The sequence below is a fragment of the Anser anser genome (assembly GCF_964211835.1).
Source record: "Anser anser genome assembly, chromosome: 1".
NCBI lineage: Eukaryota > Metazoa > Chordata > Aves > Anseriformes > Anatidae > Anser > Anser anser.
The window spans coordinates 164,342,449-164,362,076 of record NC_139720.1 but is presented as its reverse complement, the minus strand read 5'-3'; positions in this window follow the sequence as shown (position 1 = coordinate 164,362,076).

Genomic DNA, 19,628 nt, shown 5'->3' with positions numbered 1-19,628 from the left:
TAAGATAGGAAGCTCTGTGTCACAGAATCTATTTCATAACACAAATATTTTCTTTATTCTTTAAAAAAATGCTCTGAGTTAGAGAAAAAACAATTATATATCAGAGCGCTACCCTCATCAATCTCTGATTTATATTTATTATTCTCCATAATCTACCACATGCAATTGTCTTTTTTTTTTTTTCTCTAATGTATTTTATTTGAAATATTTTTATGGTTATTGAAACAATGCTATTTATTATCATACAGGATTTTTACCAGATGAAGAAAACTTTCTTTACTTAGGATTTACTTTCTTTACATGGGTTTTGAGAAGAAGCAAAATGGTAAAACATTAACTGAAAGTATTCATGTTTAATTTTAAAAGAAACAGAAAATAAATTCAGGTTCCAAATCGATAAAATACAATTTTCAGTACAATTGTTGTATCTAGGGTAGATAAAGAGGGGATGTTGAAGGTAAAGAATTTTCATCCGATGTGCCTTGTACTCCGTCTTTAATGAATACATATACAGGTCACCTTGGAGATGTAGTCAAAAGCTGTGAATTTTGAGGAGGAATTTGTAGAACAGAAATGTGTTCTGTATGCTGTTTTCTTATGTGTATTTAGGGATGAGAGGCCTTATGTATTTTGTTTTATTTTATGAGCAGTGCTAGGTGATGAATTTAACAGCAGAGATGGAGGGGGGAAGAAAGTTACTCATCTTTTTGTTTTCTTTAATTTTACCTTTCAAGCTAGAACTTAAGTCCTAACTTGGATAAATAAGTCACAGGTTAAATTCCTGACCACACAACATCAGAGATGTGGGAGACCACTCAGCGTTTGGAAAATATAGAAAGAAGTGCTGACTTGTTGCTAGAAGGAAACAAATAATAATAATAATAATAATAATAATAATAATAATAATAATAATAATAATAATAATAATATAAATAAAATAAAATAAAATAAAAAAAAATAAAATAAAATAAAATAAAATAAAATAAAATAAAATAAAATAAAATAAAATAAAATAAAATAAAATAAAATAAAATATGAGTTTAGTGCTAAATATGAGATATTGTCAGAAACTCAGATGTGAGCAATCGAAAGAGTGAACTCTTTTCGAAGTATGAGGCTGAGGGAAAGTGTGATAAGATTGTAGAAGGAATATATAGATGGATCAAAGACATCTGGAGTTTATTGGAATATTAAGCTTTTGTTAGTGGCCTGATATTTGGAAGCAGAAATATATACACACACACATATATATATATTACTTTCAAGGTTTAATTCTGTTAGGAACCTTTATTATTATTATTATTATTATTATTATTATTATTATTATTATTATTATTAAAACTGTATTCATTTATTTTAGTATTTATTATAGTATCATTTATTTTTGTATACAGAGTCAGGGCTATTGAACTCTTAGATGAATCCAGTTTATATTAAGATTTCATCCTGAAATCCTGAATTCTATGGAGAAAAAATGAAGTAAAATATTGAAGACAAATGTTACCTCCAACTGAAGTATTTCATGCTAAAAACTCAAAACTTCAATAAAGGATTACATAATATATTCTCCAGTTTCCAAAGCACCAAACATGGGTTTTGAAGGGAAGTAAAATCGTTAAACATTATTAACTGAAAATATTCATGCTTAATTTTAAAAGAAACAGAAAATAAATTCAGGTTCCAAATCAATAAAATACAATTCTCTGAATGTATATTACAGAAATAGCAAATTCATATTTAAAAATAGGTATTTTCAACTGTAAACTCCTTGAACACTTCTATCAGTGGCTTTCACTCTTTCAGTGTAGTTGTATAATGCAGAGCTCATCTGAATGCATATAGATGTCTGTACCTCTGTTACACTACCCTAAATTCACTTACAAACAGTTGAGATAAATAGTCATTTCTAGAGCGTGGTTCATCTCATTTTAAAGAAGAATCAAAAAAAAAAAAGAAGAAAAAAAAAAAGGCAAGATGAATTGTGCCTTAAAAGAATATTCACTTATCAAAACTTACATCCTCTATTTGTTGAAATATATGTTGCTCATATCTTCAGTCTTCCATGAATATATCTCTAATATATCTCTAATTTTAATGAAGAGTTAAATTGTACAACATATCTAATACAACCTTGCAATGCCGGTCTCAGGGGGAAGGAGCAGGGATACAACATTATTGATTGGGAACAGACTGTACTTGACACAAGACAGCATGTTTCAAAAATAAAAATAACAAATAAAACAGTAAATACGTTCCTTTCTTTGTTTAGTGTGCCCAAGTATGGTTTATCTGTCGTAAGTTATTTAATACTGTCTAAAGATGGAGATAGATCCATTTAAAATAAATAAATAAGTAAAGGCCAGAAAAATCACTTCACTTTCTCCCTTCATACTTCATTCAATTTCTCACATGGATCAGAAGGACTTTACAGGAAGAAGACTGCAAGAAGTTAGCTGTAGTAAACAGATATATACAAAACTATAGGTGGATTGTGGAGTGAGGACTAATTCCTTCGATCTCTTTTCAAATGTTTCATTAATACCTTTTTTATTTATTTTTATTTTTATTTATTTTTATTTTTACTTTTATTTTCTTACAAATAGTTGTGGTTTTACCCAGCTGGGCAGCTGGGCTCCACCACAACCACTCTCTTACTACCCCTCCTCAAAGGAAATGGGGAAGAAAATACGATGAAAAGGTCTAAAGGGTTGAAATAAGAACAGGGAGATCACTCAGCAATCACCATCACAGGTAAAACAGACTCTGCATAGGGAGATTAATATAATTTGTTGCCTATGACTATCAGACTAGAGAAGTGAGAAACTAAAAGCAAACTAAAAACACCTTCCACCATTCATCCTCTTCCACCTCCTCCCGCTGAGCAGCACAGGGGGAAGGGGGGAATGGGGGCTGCGGTCATTCCATAGCACTTCATCTCTGCCACTCCTTCACGATCACACTCTGCCCTGCTCCACGTGGGGTCCCTCCCTTCCCAAACTGATCCTGCGTGGGCTTCCCACATGCAGCAACTCTTCAGGAGCTTCTCCAGTGTGGGTCTGTACCACGGGGTCCATCCGTCAGGAGCAAACTACTCCAGCACGAATCCCCCATGGACAGCAGCTCCCCCCAGACCCCCTGCTCCTGCATGGGCTTGTCTCCATGGGCTGCAGCTCCGGCCCGGGGCCTGCTCCTTCTGGGGCTCTCCATGGGCCGCAGCCTCCTCCAGGCCACATCCACCTGCTCCACCGGGGGCTCCTCCACGGGCTGCAGCGTGGAGATCTGCTCCATACAGGACCCATGGGCTGCAGGGGGACAGCCTGCTCCACCAGGGGCCTCTCCACAGGCCACAGGAGAACTTCTGCTCTGGCACTTGGAGCACCTCTTCCCCCTCCTTCTTCACTGACCTTGGGTCTGCAGGGCTGGTTCTCTCACATTTTGTTTTACTTCTCTCTCCCAGCTGCTCTTGCAGAGAAGATATTTACTTTATTAAATATGCTCTCTCAGAGTCTGAACCAGAATCACTCACAGGCTCGGCTAAGGCCAGTAGCAGGTCACTGTTGGAGCCAGCTGGAGTTGTTTCTGATCTGACATGGGGCAGCTTCTGGACTCCTCACAGATGCCACCCCTGCTGCACCCCTGCTACCAAAACTTTGCCACATAAACCTTAATACAGTAGTTAAAAAATAATAATAGTAATAATAGCAATAATAGCAACAGCAACAACAACAACAACAACAACAACAACAATAATAATAATAATAATATAATGATAATGAATATTGTGTGTATATATTCAAATACTGGGGATTTTTGTTTGGTTTGGTTCCGTTTAATTCCATCCTCATGCTATGCTTCATTAAGTATACTTCAAATCCTTTAACTTTTATTACATAATAGCATTCTTATTTTACTTTTATCTACATTTGATACAATATCATGTTAATTCCATGTTAATATTTTAAAATTACACAGCTGTAAAAATATAGAATCATAGAGTCATAGAATATCCCGAGTTGGAAGGGACCCATAAGGATCATCAAGTCCAACTGCTGGCACCAGTATGATAGCTATTTGAATGTGTTTCTACTTCTGCACACATATAAGGATCTAGAGGCTTCCTTCCACTGAACCCCTATAAGGTGGCGCTGGCTGCCTTCTCTCCTTTGTTGCTGGAGGCAACCATAAGCAGAGAAGAGAAGTATTAGTCCATACTCCTCATAATATATATATATATATGTAAGTATGTATATATATGTATATATGTGTATATATATAGTGTGTGTATATATATACACACACATATATATATTGTTGGGAATTAAGTTTTGTTATTTTATTACTTTATAATCATCTATCAAATTATTTAAATAAAGTAAGGAAATACTGAAATTTTTGAGAGGTGATCATCAGATAGCTAGAACAAATGCCAGCTGCCCATCAACAGCAAATGTGCACAAGCTTGACTACTCTTTGTGAGAACACTTCCTGTTACAGGAGAGTTTATCATGTCTCTTTATAAAATAATAAAAGCTCTGCTTTCATAAACCAGGAGTATTGGAGATTATTTTTATGCATCAGGATGGATTTTTATTATTTTTTTTTTCATATCTTAGCTGACCTAATAAGTTTCCATACACAAATATTATACTTTATTCACAAATGCATTAACAAATCAGTTAAAAAGCATGAAGAAAAGCCAATGCTACTTCTGAGTGGTTCTTGAAGAAATGCAATGATTCGTTTTTCAGAATTTTTCAGATAGGATTCCCATTCATTCTCTACCATAGGAACATCTGCATCAAAGAATAGCTATTGTACATCATGCAGCTGTCTTAAATACTGGTTGCACAGGGAAAAATGAAATGAAATGAAATGAAATGAAATGAAATGAAATGAAATGAAATGAAATAAAATAAAATAAATAAAAAAATAAAATAAAATAAAATAAAATAAAATAAAATAAAATAAATAAAATAATAAATACATTAAGAGTGAAAAATCAAGCATTCTGTCATTAGGAGAGGACCAGAAAAAAAAAAAAAGGCAAAAAAAAAAAAAAAAGCAAAAGTTTGCAATACTGGTTCATGTACTAGCTGCAAGTTATTTTTCTGTCATGTCATTGCTTCATTCTGGGCTCTGTGCCATTTTCTTTCTGTCTGTCTATCTGTTTATCTACCTATATATCTAAAACACATGTATACATACTGGTATTTTTTCTGGGAAAAAAAAAATATATATATATATAATTGTACTAATCCTTTTTTTTTTTTTTTTTTTTTTATGTAGAGGTCTTTGTTACAAGACATGGGTACTTCCCAGATAGTAACATGTTTATTTTCTTAACTCTCCCTTAAAACCAAGCAGTGTTATCAACATACACAAAGAAGTTACTAAGGTAAAAATAGGAGAAACATTTTTCCACTGAAAATTTTTCCACCTTAAATTATTGTATGCAAAGTACTGCCTACTTTCTTATTCTATCACAAGTTAAACAGCACCCCACAGACAAAATTACATGCACTAAATGGAGAATAGCAATCCTATAATCAAAGTGTGAATATTATAGAAGAGGATTTTATGATGTGAGAAACAAGCCTCATTTTCTTTTGTTGCAATTCAGCATATTCAGTAAAAAGCAGTGCTTGTGATAACAGTATTCTTTTTTATCTTTTCTTCCTTTTATTTTTATTTTTTTTCCAAACATTGAACACTGCATAGAATTTTCCAGAAAGATGCAAACACAACATTTCAGAGTCCTTCTATACAGCTATTATAAACTTTAGGTGAAAGCAAATACGCAAACCATTTCCAAGAAATATTATATCGTCTTTTCATAACGAATTAATTCAGTCAGTAGAGATAAAGCTTAAGATTTTGGAAGCAAAATTATATCATATATGTTATTGATAGTATACAAATAATTTTACTTGCGGCACTCAGACTGGGAATAGTCATTTACTGGAACTCATTTAAATAGTTATGGATGTTTGTTGTTATGCCTAAATTTGTCAGAGTTCAGTAGAAGGACTAAATTCTACTCACCTTCATTAGCTAAATACTTTTAGAGCTACATAACATGAAGAAACTTTTGCTTGGGTGTTTTTTTGGTTGTTGTTGGTGGTGGTGGTGTTTTTTTTTGTTTTTTATTTTGGTGGTGGTAGTGGTGATGAGGGTTGTTGATTTGTTTTGTCCGTCTGTCCCAACAAACAGACACCTAACATAAATTAGATATTTATTCTTCTGGAAAATCTTGTGTAGCCCACTAACTACATACAAAACCAAAAGAAGTGACTCTTACTTACTTACTCTGTTAATATACAGAAAACAGAATTCTGTGGTTGGTTTTCAGCAAGGAAGAGCTCTGGATCTCTGTTGCTGTTATCCCGGGGAATTTTTGTTGTTGTTGTTATTATTTATTTTGACTAAATAGTCCTTTCAACTGCACCATTCCCACCTTGAAGTTGATTTCTAACAGACATATTATTAGTATATCCAGAATTTACAGATTCAAAAGTTTTGTATTCCAAGAAAAAAGAACCCCATGGTAATTCTCATATTTTCCTTTGTACCGTTTCTGTGCATATGAGTGTATATATATCTAACAGTTTCTTCATTACCACAAATATATGCCATTAGGAATTTGGACTCAAAATGTAAGAATAAAGAAATGTACTGGCACTGGTAAGAAAAGCTAACGGTGTTTAAAATGGAAATAGGCTCCTAATGTATATCCTGTTTTTGTTGTTCCAGTCTCATTCTCCATTTTAATTTTTCCTCTCTTGCCATCAAGGAGTCATCACTTGTCATGATTTACCACTCAGAATAAAAGTTTTATTTGATTTCTATTTAAAAGACAAAATGAGAGAACAAAATTATTATATGTATGGATAATATTTTTATATATGGTGATAAGCATTAACTTCTGTCATAAACTTCATTCATCACACTTTCAATGAATGCTACAATTGTGAGTGAATTTAGATAACATCACCTAGTTCCCAGTAAATATTCCTGTAGTTTTTCTTTGAAATAAATTCTTCCAAACACAAAATTTCTTTCTTCTCTTTTCTTTGCTATTATTTCATAAAGATACAGAACCTTAGCTTCTCCAATGGCTGAGTTGCCTTTATGTTTTGTGTGTGTCTAATAAAGTGGAAGCATGTTGTTCTTATTGGTTAAAACAACCTTTGCCATTTTATTTATAACTTGGCTTTTAAAACACTGACAAAATACCAGATAACATTTATAAAACATATCTGAAAGCAATATATTTGTTCTCTTTAACTGAAATCAATTCACCTTGAAGTTATGAGCTCATGAAGGATAAATGACCCAGAAGATAAGATCACTCTTATTAGGAAAGAAAGTAACTGGACTTAGAGACATAAATTACAATGAAAACATGCTTATTGTCATAACTCATCCAGACAAATGTAAAAATACAATGATTTGTCTCCTTTGTGTATGCATATGTGTACTTAACATATAACCAACTTATATTTTATGACCATTTATGTGTTTACATTTAACTTTTAAAATTATTCCCTACTGCATAAACATAGTATTCTAACTTTTGCTATTCACAGGCAGTTTGTATTGAAACTAACGGGAGTTAAATGCATAAATTTAAGTGAGATAATTTGACCTCCAAAATGTTTGTGTTATTTTTTATTTTTTATTTTTTTTCCTAGCTTCTTCCTAGCTCAGTACTGCAAAGGACAACTTTCTTTCTTCTAGTGAGTTTCCCGTACTTTCTAGCATGTGGATGAACTGTCTCCTCTCTGTCATCTATGTACGTATGAGTTTCTGTTCTCATGATTCTTGAATTGTGGTTTTGTTCCTCTTAATCCTCTCTCTAAATTCACACATTCTTATTTGTGTTCTGCCATAACACTATTCTATGCATTTTTTATATTTCTTTTGAGTTTTTATGTTTCATTTTGCTTACAATATATTCTTATGCTTTTCTGTGTAATTGATTTAAGTCACAGAATCACAGAATCATCTAGGTTGGAAGAGACCTCCAAAATCACCAAGTCCAACCTCTGACCTAACACTAACAAGTCCTCCACTAAACCATATCACTAAGCTCTACATCTAAACGTCTTTTAAAGACCTTCAGGGATGGTGACTCAACTACTTCCCTGGGCAGCCCATTCCAATGCCTAACAACCCTTTCAGTAAAGAAGTTCTTCCTAACATCCAACGTAAACCTCCCCTGGTGCAACTCTTTTTCCACCAGGGCAAAATTGGGCACAATCACTTCCCTAGCCCTGCTGGCCACACTGCTTCTTATACAAGCCAGGATGCTGTTGGCCTTCTTGGCCACCTCAGCACACTGCTGGCTCATATTCAGCTGAGTGTCAACCAGTACTCCCAGGTAATTCTCTGCCAGGCAGCTTTCCAACCACTCATCTCCCAGCCTGTAGCGCTGCTTGGGGTTGTTGCGCCCCAGGTTCAGGACCCGGCACTTGGCCTTGTTGAACTTCATACAGTTGGCCTCAGCCCATCAGTCCAGCCTATCCAGATCCTCCTGCAGAGCCTTCCTACCCTCGAGCAGATCGACTCATTCACCTAACTTGGTGTCCTAGAATCATAGAATCATAGAATATCCCGAGTTCGAAGGGACCCATAAGGATCATCAAGTCCAACTCCTGGCACCACACAGGTCTACACAAAAATTCAGACCATGTGACTAAGTGCACAGTCCAAATGCTTCTTAAATTCAGACAAGCTTGGTGCAGTGACTACTTCCCTGGGGAACCTGTTCCAGTATGTGACCATCCTGTCAGTAAAGAACCTCTTCCTGATGCCTAGCCTAAACCTCCCCTGCCTCAGCTTGACACCATTCCCACAGGTCCTATCACTGGTGACTAAAGAGAATAGATCGGCACCTTCTCCTCCACTCCCCCTCGTGAGGAAGCTGTAGACCACAATGAGGTCTTCCCTCAGCCTCCTCTTCTCCAGGCTGTACAGGCCAAGTGACCCCAGCTGCTCCTCGTATGTCTTCCCCTCTAGGCTCTTCACCATCTTCGTTGCCCTCCTCTGGACACTCTCCAACAGTTTTACATCATTTTTGTACTGTGGTGCCCAGAACTGCACACAGTACTCGAGGTGAGGCCACAGCAGCACAGAGTAGAGCGGGAGTAGAGTAGTGTCGTCTAATCACTTCTTCAAAGATCTTTTCCTTCCCCACAGTAGGTGGCTAAAATTCTGTCAATATCCAGTCCACTTTCAGTCTTTTTCATCCTCCATGTCTGCTATAAGTTGAGGCACTACTAAGGGATAATTATCTTGTTGATGAAGTTCAACGAATGGAAACTTGTAAGCAGAAGCATGTACCAACCCACTTCCTCAGGTGAAAGTGAATTATTAGCCTGAAAAAAAATAATTCCTATCACATTTTGGGTGTATATTTTTATTTCTCATTTTCAGATATCTGAATTTGTCTTTAGTTTAGTTGTTTAAATTCTAGCAGGAGCAGTGCTAGACTTTCACATCATTTCTGAAACCCTGAACAGATACTGTCATTCCATATTAGGGATCTCACCTGAACTTATCATTTAGACTCTTTATAACTAGGAATACCATCAGAGAAGGATTCCTCAGAGCTGTCTGATATGCCTGTCTCAAAGGGGAATTTACCATTCTCTGACAGTGCTTATCTTTCTTGTCCAAATAGAGAGGGAAACTAGATGACTATAAGATTAGATTAATAGATTTTTATGGTTAAGATTATGCTCTTTTTGTCCTTTTCCTTTATAGGTATTAAGGGAAAGCAACAATAAAAAGCAGAAATTATGAAGCATAGCTTCTAAAATCTCAGACTCTCATGATGGTAAAATTGATGAAAAAAAACACCCAGACACACAGGTACACTGATCCAGTGCACTGATTTCATATAAAATGATGGTTACAATTCAAACAGAATGGTATTAGTACAAAGCTATCACTTATTTCCTATTAGCTGTCAACTTGATTTTACTCAGCCAAATCCACATCCTGTTCTGATAAGCACTGTTATCATTTCAGGAATGAACCAATAGAAAGAAACTTTTGTAAATACATGTTTTACTTAAAAGTGCATTGCCATACAGCTGTAGTTGCCATCATGGAGCTTCTTATTCTTCTTCCTTGACTGATAAAAATGTTCTTAATGAGTTACTAATGTCTTCTCCAATCTTCACATTCATGTAAAACACTCAGTCAGACTGCACACCCTTGATAAATACATCATAGTTAAGAGGTCTTTTCACAGCCCACAGCTATAGGGAACATTTATTTTGCAAATCATTAGCCCAACAATTGGCACATTCAATCAATCTGTTTAACTACAATTGTGTAGCAGGAAAAACAGAAGTCTGATTCTCATCTGGCAGCACCTGGTGCTGAGTTAGAGCTCTGACAGTACTGAGAAGCTAACTAGAGTTTCTAGATGCAGTTTCAGGCATGTGAGGCAGGCAGGAGAAAGCAGCTACAAAGTTTTATGTTTTCAATCCTGCTTCAGAACTGAAAGAAAACACCAAAGGATTCTTTTCATTCATTTATGTCTGACCTTAGTAAATTCGTATGTGATTTCAGTTAAGTCATGCTGCCACCTCTCTCAGGCAACAAAAAGTGCTGCAACTCATCTGTGATTCTCTGACAAGTTCTGTTTTGTGTTGTTCTTCTCAGTCTGAAATACGACTGGCTCTCATAATGGCTTCCACTCTTCAGCATTCATAGAGAGAAGATGTAAGTGGAACAGGATACAGATGTGAGCAGATTGCATTAGCTAAGAATAATTTCAGAGTGGTTGTCCAGTAAGGAAAACTTATCCTTCATAGTACACTTTTAAGGACTGAACAGATTATTATTGGCAAGTGCATAGCTGTAGGACAGGATATTTCAGCTCTGCAAATTTTAGTGCTGACACATGAGTTTTTGGTACAATGTGGGTATTGCCCTACAGATGTGGATCTTTTATAGACAGAGGCTAAGCTTTAGCTCGTTGAACAGTGAAGATGTACCCTGATTTTTATTTTCAGTCTTAAATTCTTAACCTCATTTTTCTTGTTACGTGAGATATCCCTTATCATCTGAATGACACATGAATGTAACTGCTTTGATTCAGCCCCAGCAGAACTTTTCATCCAGCCCTTCTTCTTCTCTTATCTTACATTACATTTTGTGATTTGAATGTTTTATCATATCTGATTGTCATTATAACTATTTTCACCACCAAAGTCCAAAATTTCTTGTGTTTACACGCTTTCCATTACAGAATTGAAGGGTTTTATATTCTCCCAGGTGTAAATAAAATACAACAACATCAATCTCACCTTATAGCCCAATTCCCCTTGCTCTTCACTCACTTCAAAATCAAATCATAGATTTTAGAAAGACCTCCAAAGTGTCTCTGAGACTTTTCCAAACTAACTTTTTATGCATTCAGCTATCTTTCTGTCTATACTAACAATTTAAACAAAGTTAATAGCAAAGAAGAAGAAATAGCACAGATTATTTATTTATTTATTTATTGGTTCATATATATGAATATGTGAATAAAATAGTGTATTGGGTTTACAAGACAAGGATTTGGTAGCGGAGGCTGCAGGGGCAGCCTCTGCGAGAAGAGTCCAGAAGCTGCCCAATGTTAGATCAGAGCCAGATCCAGCAGGTTCCAAAAGGGACCTATCGCTGGCCAGAGCTGAGGCAATAAGTGATGTTGTTTGCACCTCTGTGACAGCTGATTTAAGAAAGGGAAAAAACTGCTGGGCAACTGCAGCTGGGAGAGAGATGAGTGAGAAACAGCCTTGCAGACCCCAAGGTCAGTGAAGAAGGAGGGCGAGAAGGTGATCCAGGTGCTGGAGCAGAAGTTTCCCGTGGCCTGTGGAGAGGCCCCTGGTGGAGCAGGCTGTCCCCCTGCAACCCATGGTGTACCACAGCACAGCATATCTCCAGACTGCCGCCAGTGGAGGAGCCCACCTAGAGCAGGTTGCCCAGGACCATGTCTAGATGGCTTTTAAATATCTCTAAGAATGGAGACTTCACAGCCTCTCTGGGCAACCTTTTCCAGTGTTCAGTCATCCACACAGAAAATAAGGGTTTCCTGATGTCCAGATGGAATCTGTATTTCAGTTTGTGTGTCTTGTCCTGTCACCGGGCACCACTGAAATGAAGCTGGCTCTATTCTCTTTACATCCTCCCTCAGGTATCTGTATACATTGATAAGATCCATCCTGAACTTTCCTTCCTCTAGGCTAAACAGTCCCAGTGCATTTGAAGTGCTTCTACACAAACACACGCAGTATGAGGAATAAAATGGATGAGCTAGAAGTCTTGGCCCAGTCCCACAGCTATGACATCATTGGCATAAGTGAAACCTGGTGGGATGAGTCCTGTGGCTGGTGTGTTGCAATAGATGGTTACAGGCTCTTCAAGAGGGACAGGAAGGGTAGGCGAGGTGGCAGGGCTGGACTGCAGGGCTGGACTGAAGCATGGGCTAGACTGTGTGGAACTTCAAGCTAGCGATGGAAAAGTTGAGAGCTTCTGGGTAAGGATTAAGGGACGAACAAATAAAGGGGATGTCGTTGGGAGAGTCTATTACAGACCACCTGGCCAGGACAACAACGCCGATGAATTATTTTTTGCAGAACTAAGAGATGCCTCGAGATCAACTCCCCTTGTCCTTATGGGGGACTTCAACTCGCCAGACGTCAACTGGGATCACCATATGGCTGACACGAGCAAGTCCAGAAGGTTCATAAAGCACCTAGATGATAACTTCTTGGTGCAGGTGCTAAGGGAGCCAACTAGGAAAGGCGCCCTCCTAGATCTGTTGCTGGAGAACAGAGAGGGTCTTGTGGGAGACGTGGCAATTGGCGGCCATCTCGGTCATAGTGACCATGAAGTGGTTGAGTTTAAAATTTGTGGTGACAGAAGGAAAACTGCCACCAACACTTCAGCCCTGGATATGGGGAAAGCAGACTTCAGGCTGCTCAGGGAACTAGTCAGCAAGGTCCCCTGGGAAACTGCTTTTGAAGGCATTGGCGTCCATCAGTGTTGGTCAGTCTTTAAGCACTGCCTCCTAAAAGCACAAGATCAGGCGATTCCAAAATATCGGAAGGCAGGCAGGCGGGGCAGAAGGCCGGCCTGGCTGACCAGGGATCTTCTACTGGAGCTTAGGCGAAAAAAGTGTACGGCTGCTGGAAGGAGGGTCAGGTGACATGGAAGGAATACAGGGAGGCTGTTCGTGTTTGTAGGGAGAAAATTCCTGTGGCCAAAGCCCAACTAGAGTTGAAGCTGGCCATGTCTGTGGGAGACAATAATATTTTTTTTTTAAAATATGTGAACAGAAAAAGGAGAACCAAAGAAAACATAGGTCCGCTACTTTATGGGGAAGGTCTCCTCACAGACAAATAGGCAAAGCAGAGACGTTTAACGCCTTCCTCGCCTCTGTCTTCAACGCTGATGATGGGCTTCGGGACACAGGGTGCCCTGAGCTGGAGGACCATGACGGTGGGAATGATAAACTCCCAACCAACCCTGAATCTGTGCGGGATTTGCTGCTCCACCTGGATCCATACAAGTCCAAGGGGCCGGATGGGATTCTTCCCAGGGTGCTTAAAGAGCTGGCTGACGTCATTGGGGGATGTCTCTCAATTATTTTTCATTGATCTTGGGAATCTGGAGAGGTCCCATTGGACTGGAAGCTGGCAAATGTTGTGCCAATTTTCAAGAAGGATAAGAAAGAAGACCCTAGCAATTACAGGCCTGTCAGTCTCACGTCAGTGCCTGGTGAAATTATGGAGAAGATTATCCTTGAAGTTATTGAAGCGCACCTGGGGGACAATGCAGTCATTGGTCCCAGCCAACATGGGTTCATGAGGGGTAGGTCCTGCCTATCAAATCTGATTTCCTTTTATGATAAGATCACACATCTAATCAATCAAGGGAAATCAGCTGATGTGATCTTTTTGGACTTCAGCAAAGCTTTTGACACGGTTTCCCATAGGATCCTACTGGACAAAATGTCCAGCATACAACTAAACAGAAACATCATATGATGGGTGAGCAATTGGCTGACGGGCAGGGCTCAAAGGGTTGCGGTTGATGGGGCCACATCAGGCTGGCGGATGGTCACTAGTGGGGTCCCTCAAGGCTCCATTTTAGGGCCAGTCCTCTTCAATGTTTTTATAAGCGATTTGGATGTAGGACTAGAAGGTGTTTTGAGCAAATTTGCTGACAACACCAAACTTGGAGGAGTTGTGGACTCAAAAGAGGGTGGAAAGGCCTTGCAGAGAGATCTGGACAGGTTGGAGAGCTGGGCGATCACCAACCACGTGAAGTTTAACAAGAGCAAGTGCCGGGTCCTGCACCTGGGACGGGGCAACCCTGGCTATACGTACAGACTGGGCGACGAGACTCTGGAGAGCAGCCCCGCAGAGAGGGATCTGGGGGTTGTGGTTGACAGCAAGTTGAATATGAGCCAGCAGTGTGCCCTGGCAGCCAGGAAGGCCAACCGTATCCTGGAATGCATCAAGTACGGCATTGCTAGTTGGTCAAGGGAAGTGATTGTCCCGCTCTACTCTGTGCTGGTGCGACCTCACCTCGAGAACTGTGTGCAGTTCTAGGCACCACAGTACAAAAATGACGTAAAACTGTTGGAGAGTGACCAGAGGAGGGTGACGAAGATGGTGAAGGGCCTAGAGGGGAAGACATACGAGGAGCAGCTGGGGTCACTTGGCCTGTTCAGCCTGGAGAAGAGGAGGCTGAGGGGAGACCTCATCACAGTCTACAACTTCCTTGTGAGGAGGACTGGAGAGGCAGGTGACATATTCTCTTTAGTCACCAGTGATAGGACCTGTGGGAATGGTGTCAAGCTGAGGCAGGGGAGGTTTAAGCTGGACATCAGGAAGAGGTTCTTCACCGAGAGGGTGGTGGCACACTGGAACAGGCTCCCCAGGGAAGTAGTCACTGCACCAAGCCTCTTGGAGTTTAAGAAGCATTTGGACTGTGCACTTAGTCACGTGGTCTAAAATATTGTGTAGACCTGTGCGGTGCCAGGAGTTGGACTTGATGATCCTTATGGGTCCCTTCCAACTCGGGATATTCTATGATTCTATGATTCTATAATAGTAAACAAAAAATCGCTTCTTTACTACAAGGGTGACAGAGCACTGGAATAAGGTTGCCCAGAGAAGTCGTGGAGTCTCCTTCTCCAGAGATATTCAAAACTCACCTGGATGCGATTTGTTCAACGTGCTCTAGATGACTCTGCTTAGCCCATGGGTTGGACCACATGACTTCCAGAGGTCCCTTCCAAACTCAACTATTCTGTGATTCTGTGAATTGGACTTATACTCTAGATCATGGAAGAGGTGAAAAATTAGTAAGTTACACTTTCATACATGTCAGATATCCAGATCTTCAGTTTACTCAACTAGATACTGACGTTATTATATGTCCGTCCACGTTAAGTGTGATTTATCAAGAGATGGATAAAAAGAGTGGAAAATAAAAATAACGATGGAAATATTGAAACAATCATTATGGTGCAAAGAACTGCCTTGGCAGGTGATATTAATTAATTACAGAGTATATCACAGCCATTTTTGTTTTGTATTAGAGTCTGTATGAAATATTTCATTACTGATAAAATAAGAAAAATATGAGAGTATGTAACACATACTCATACATATTCTCACATATTATACACAACATGTTACAAAATAGCCCTTGGTATACTTCAATATTTCATTAACAAATGTTTTTAATATTTATTAATGTGGAGTTGAAAAGATCCTTGCCTCTTATGATAAAAGAGAGCTCACAAGGCATAAATACTGTGGGAAATGTCATGCACACCCCAGAACACGGACTACTGAGAAGGGACAGTTAGGCAAAAGAAGAAGAAAAAACAAACCAAAACACTGAAGTGAAAGTGATGTATACACAGGGGAGACAGCACTTTGACTGGAATAAATGACAGAATCTTTGAAATTACATATATTTATATCAATCTGCCTCAGAACAATAATGTGCTTTTAATTAGCTATTTCTTTTCCATAAATGCTCATTGTCCAATCTGCATCACACATTTACAAAAATAAATGTGTTAATAAATGGGAGAAATATTAATCATCTCAAGTCACACAAATCCCTATTTGATCTGAGGTAATAGATAGTCTTTTTAGTCACCAGATTAAAAAATATGTTTAAGGCTTCCAGACAAAGACCTCAGGGTTTTCAGATAAAAATTACTGTAACTCTTATTCATCATAAGATGAAATAACACTATGCACAATATATCCACCATGAATTATAACAAGTAGCAAAAATATCTTCTGGAGTTGTCATATTGTTTTAAACTTTTACTGTGATACATATGAAATCATCTTGGAGTTATGTCAGGACTTAAGCAAATGTCAGTCAAAGAATCTCTGGATATCTTGAACAAATTATAGAGGCACTGATGAATCATGCAAGTGATTGCTTTCATTTTCTTAGAGCTCCAAACATGAATAGCATAATGGTAGGTCTCTCTTAAGTACATCCACTTTCACATGCAGAGAAAAACAAGCACAAACAATATATGTTTAGAACAACAAATTGTTCACAAATTCACAAACTATTATTGTTGCAGCATCACATGATTTATATATATATTTGCCACCTTCAGAACATGTATATTTTTGTAGCCATGTTTATAAAGAAGGTATGTGGTATTTGTGAACATAATTCATTTTGGACACAAGAGAACACCTGCAAAAACAACACTAAGAGACGAGTATTTCATAAAGCAAGCAGGTTGATAATCTGAATGCCAGTACATACAAACGTCTGCTTATCTCATTTTACTGCAAAATATAAAAGCATAAAAGTTAAGGAAGTGTAAATTTCTATAACTATATTGACTTCAGAGTATTTTTGTAAGACAAAAAACTAGTCTTTTTATTATATATATATGTGCATATATATATATATATGTATATATTTGCAATTGCTATGTGAACTGCATCTTCCAAATATATGTTCACATTATTTCCTCCCCTGGAAAACATATGTTTTAACATTCTCTGTGGAATCTTTCTTCTGAATTGAACTTTGCATTTGCACATTAAGAATCAAACAATAAAGAAAGCATGATGCACAATTACTATGTGTGATGCTGTTTTTGTTTTAAGTAACTTTGAAATATCCTATTGATCTAAGTTATTATTAACAATGTACAAGAAAATAAAGAAGAAATATGCAGTTTTATGACTGTCTTCCATAGAGGTTAAAGCTATGTATGAAGACTGGCATGTAACTAAAAGAACTGAAAATGATTACCAAGAAACAAGAGAAAAATAAATAAACAGATAAATCAGGCAATCAACTTTATACATGTGACCAGATGTAAAGCCATTTAAGAATACGGAAATATATAAAGGCAAATCTGCAGGCTATAATTTTTATGATTTTGTCCTCCAACAAACTCTGAAAATGTTTTTGCACTTCCTGATATGTCGTAGGACACCCTAGAGAAATGAAGGGTGAATAGTGTGGTGGTTTTACCTTGCCGGGCATCTGAACAATACCACAACTGCTCTCTCACTCCCCCTCCCTAGAAGAAGAGGGGGCAAAGAAAATATTCTGGAAAGAAAAAAAAAAAACTCTCGGGTTGAGATAAGGATAATTTCATTAAAGGGAAGAGGGAAACAAACAAACAAACAAACAAACAAACAAAAGGCAATGTGGAAACACACAGAGAGAGAAAATAAATTACTTTCTACTTCCCATCAATGAGCAGTGTTCGTCCACATCCCAGGAAGCAGGGCCTCAATACACATAGAGGTTGTTTGGGAGGACAGACATCTTCATAACGGGAGCCCCCTTCTCCTTCCCCTTTCCCACCTTTTATTGCTGAGTGTACCATCATATGGTATGGAATATCCCTTTGGTCAGTTTAAGTCTCCCCAGATGTCCTGATGTTTCATGGGCCCATCGAACTACAAACAGCTCACCCTTACATCCCCAGTCCAGGTCCACCTGAGCCACTTCAGTTTTTGAAGCTCAGTCCACCTCTTCCAATCTTCTTCAGTGACACGACTTGGGTATGTGAGCATCCACATGACATACCTTTACAGCCAGGTTTTCTACCTGGGCAGCAATATCTTGCCACAGTGTAGCAGTCCAGACAGGTTTACATCTGTGCTGCCAGTTGTTCGATTTCCATTGCTATAGCCACCCCCACAGAGCATTTGCCATCATCCATGAGTCAGTGTGGAGATAAAGTACTGGCCATTTTTAATCTTTCAGCAATTTTTAGGGCCAGTTGGATGGCTTTCACTTCTGCATACTGACTTGACTCACCTTTCCCTTCTATGGCTTTCAAAACTCATCGTGTGTGACTGCACACAGCAGCTTTCCACTTCTGATGGCTCCCTACCACGCGACAGGATCTGTCAGCAAAAAACACATACTGCTTTCTGTCTTCTGGCAACTCATTATATGGTAGTGCCTCTTCAGAACAAGTTACCTCTTTGGTCGATACTCTGAAATCCCTGCCTTCCAGCCAGTCCATGATCTCTTCCAGGATTTCCAGGCAGTTGTGTTTCCCCATTAAGCCCACTGCTACGCAGTAGTTCAACGTATCATCAGTTGCATGGTGTATAGTAGGGATTTTGCCTTTGAACATCCAATGTAACACAGGTAGCTGTGGTGCCAAGAGGAGCCGTACTTCTGTACCTACAACTTCTGAAGCAGCTCGAATGTCCTCATGTGCTGTTAGTATCTCCTTTTCAGTTGGGTGGTAATTGGCTTCTGATCCTCAATAGCCCCGGCTCCAGAACCCCAGAGGTCAACCTCGAGTTTCTCCTGAGGTTTTCTGCCAGAGGCTCCAGGTGAGGCCACGCTCCCCAGCTGCAGTGTAAAGTACGTTTTGCACAACTGGTCTGGTATGGACAGAACCATGGGCTACTGCATGACCTATTTTTTGTTTGATTTGTTCAAAGGTTTGTTGTTGCTCAGGGCTGCACTCAAAATAGTTCCTCTTTCAATTCACATCATATAGAGGACTCATAAGCTGATTATAGCCTGGAACATGCATTCTCCAGAATCCCACAAGGCCTAGGAAAGCTTGTGTTTCCTTTTTGCTAGTTGTTGGAGACACAACAGTTATTTTGTTGATCACATCCATTGGAATATGGTGACATCTGCCCTAACATTTTACCCCCAAGAACTGGATTTTCTGTGCAGGTCTCTTGACCTTACTCTGTTTAATGGCAAAACCAAATTTCAGGAGAATTTGGATTATTTTCTTCCCTTTCTCAAAAACTTCTTCTGCTGTGTTGCCCCTCAGAAGGATGTCATCAATGTACTGCAGGTGTTCAGGAGCTTCCCCCTGTTCCAGTGCAGTCTGGATCAGTCCATGTCGAATGGTAGGGCTGTGTTTCCACCCCTGGAGCAGTCGATTCAAGGTGTACTGTATGCCCCTCCAAGAGAAAGCAAACTGTCGCCTGCACTATGCTGCCAAAGGGATGGAGAAAAATATATTAGTGATATCAGTTGTGGAATATCACTTGGCTGCCTTTGACTATAATTTGTATTGATGTTCTAGCATGTCTGGCACTGCAGCACTCTGGTGGCTTGACTTCATTCAG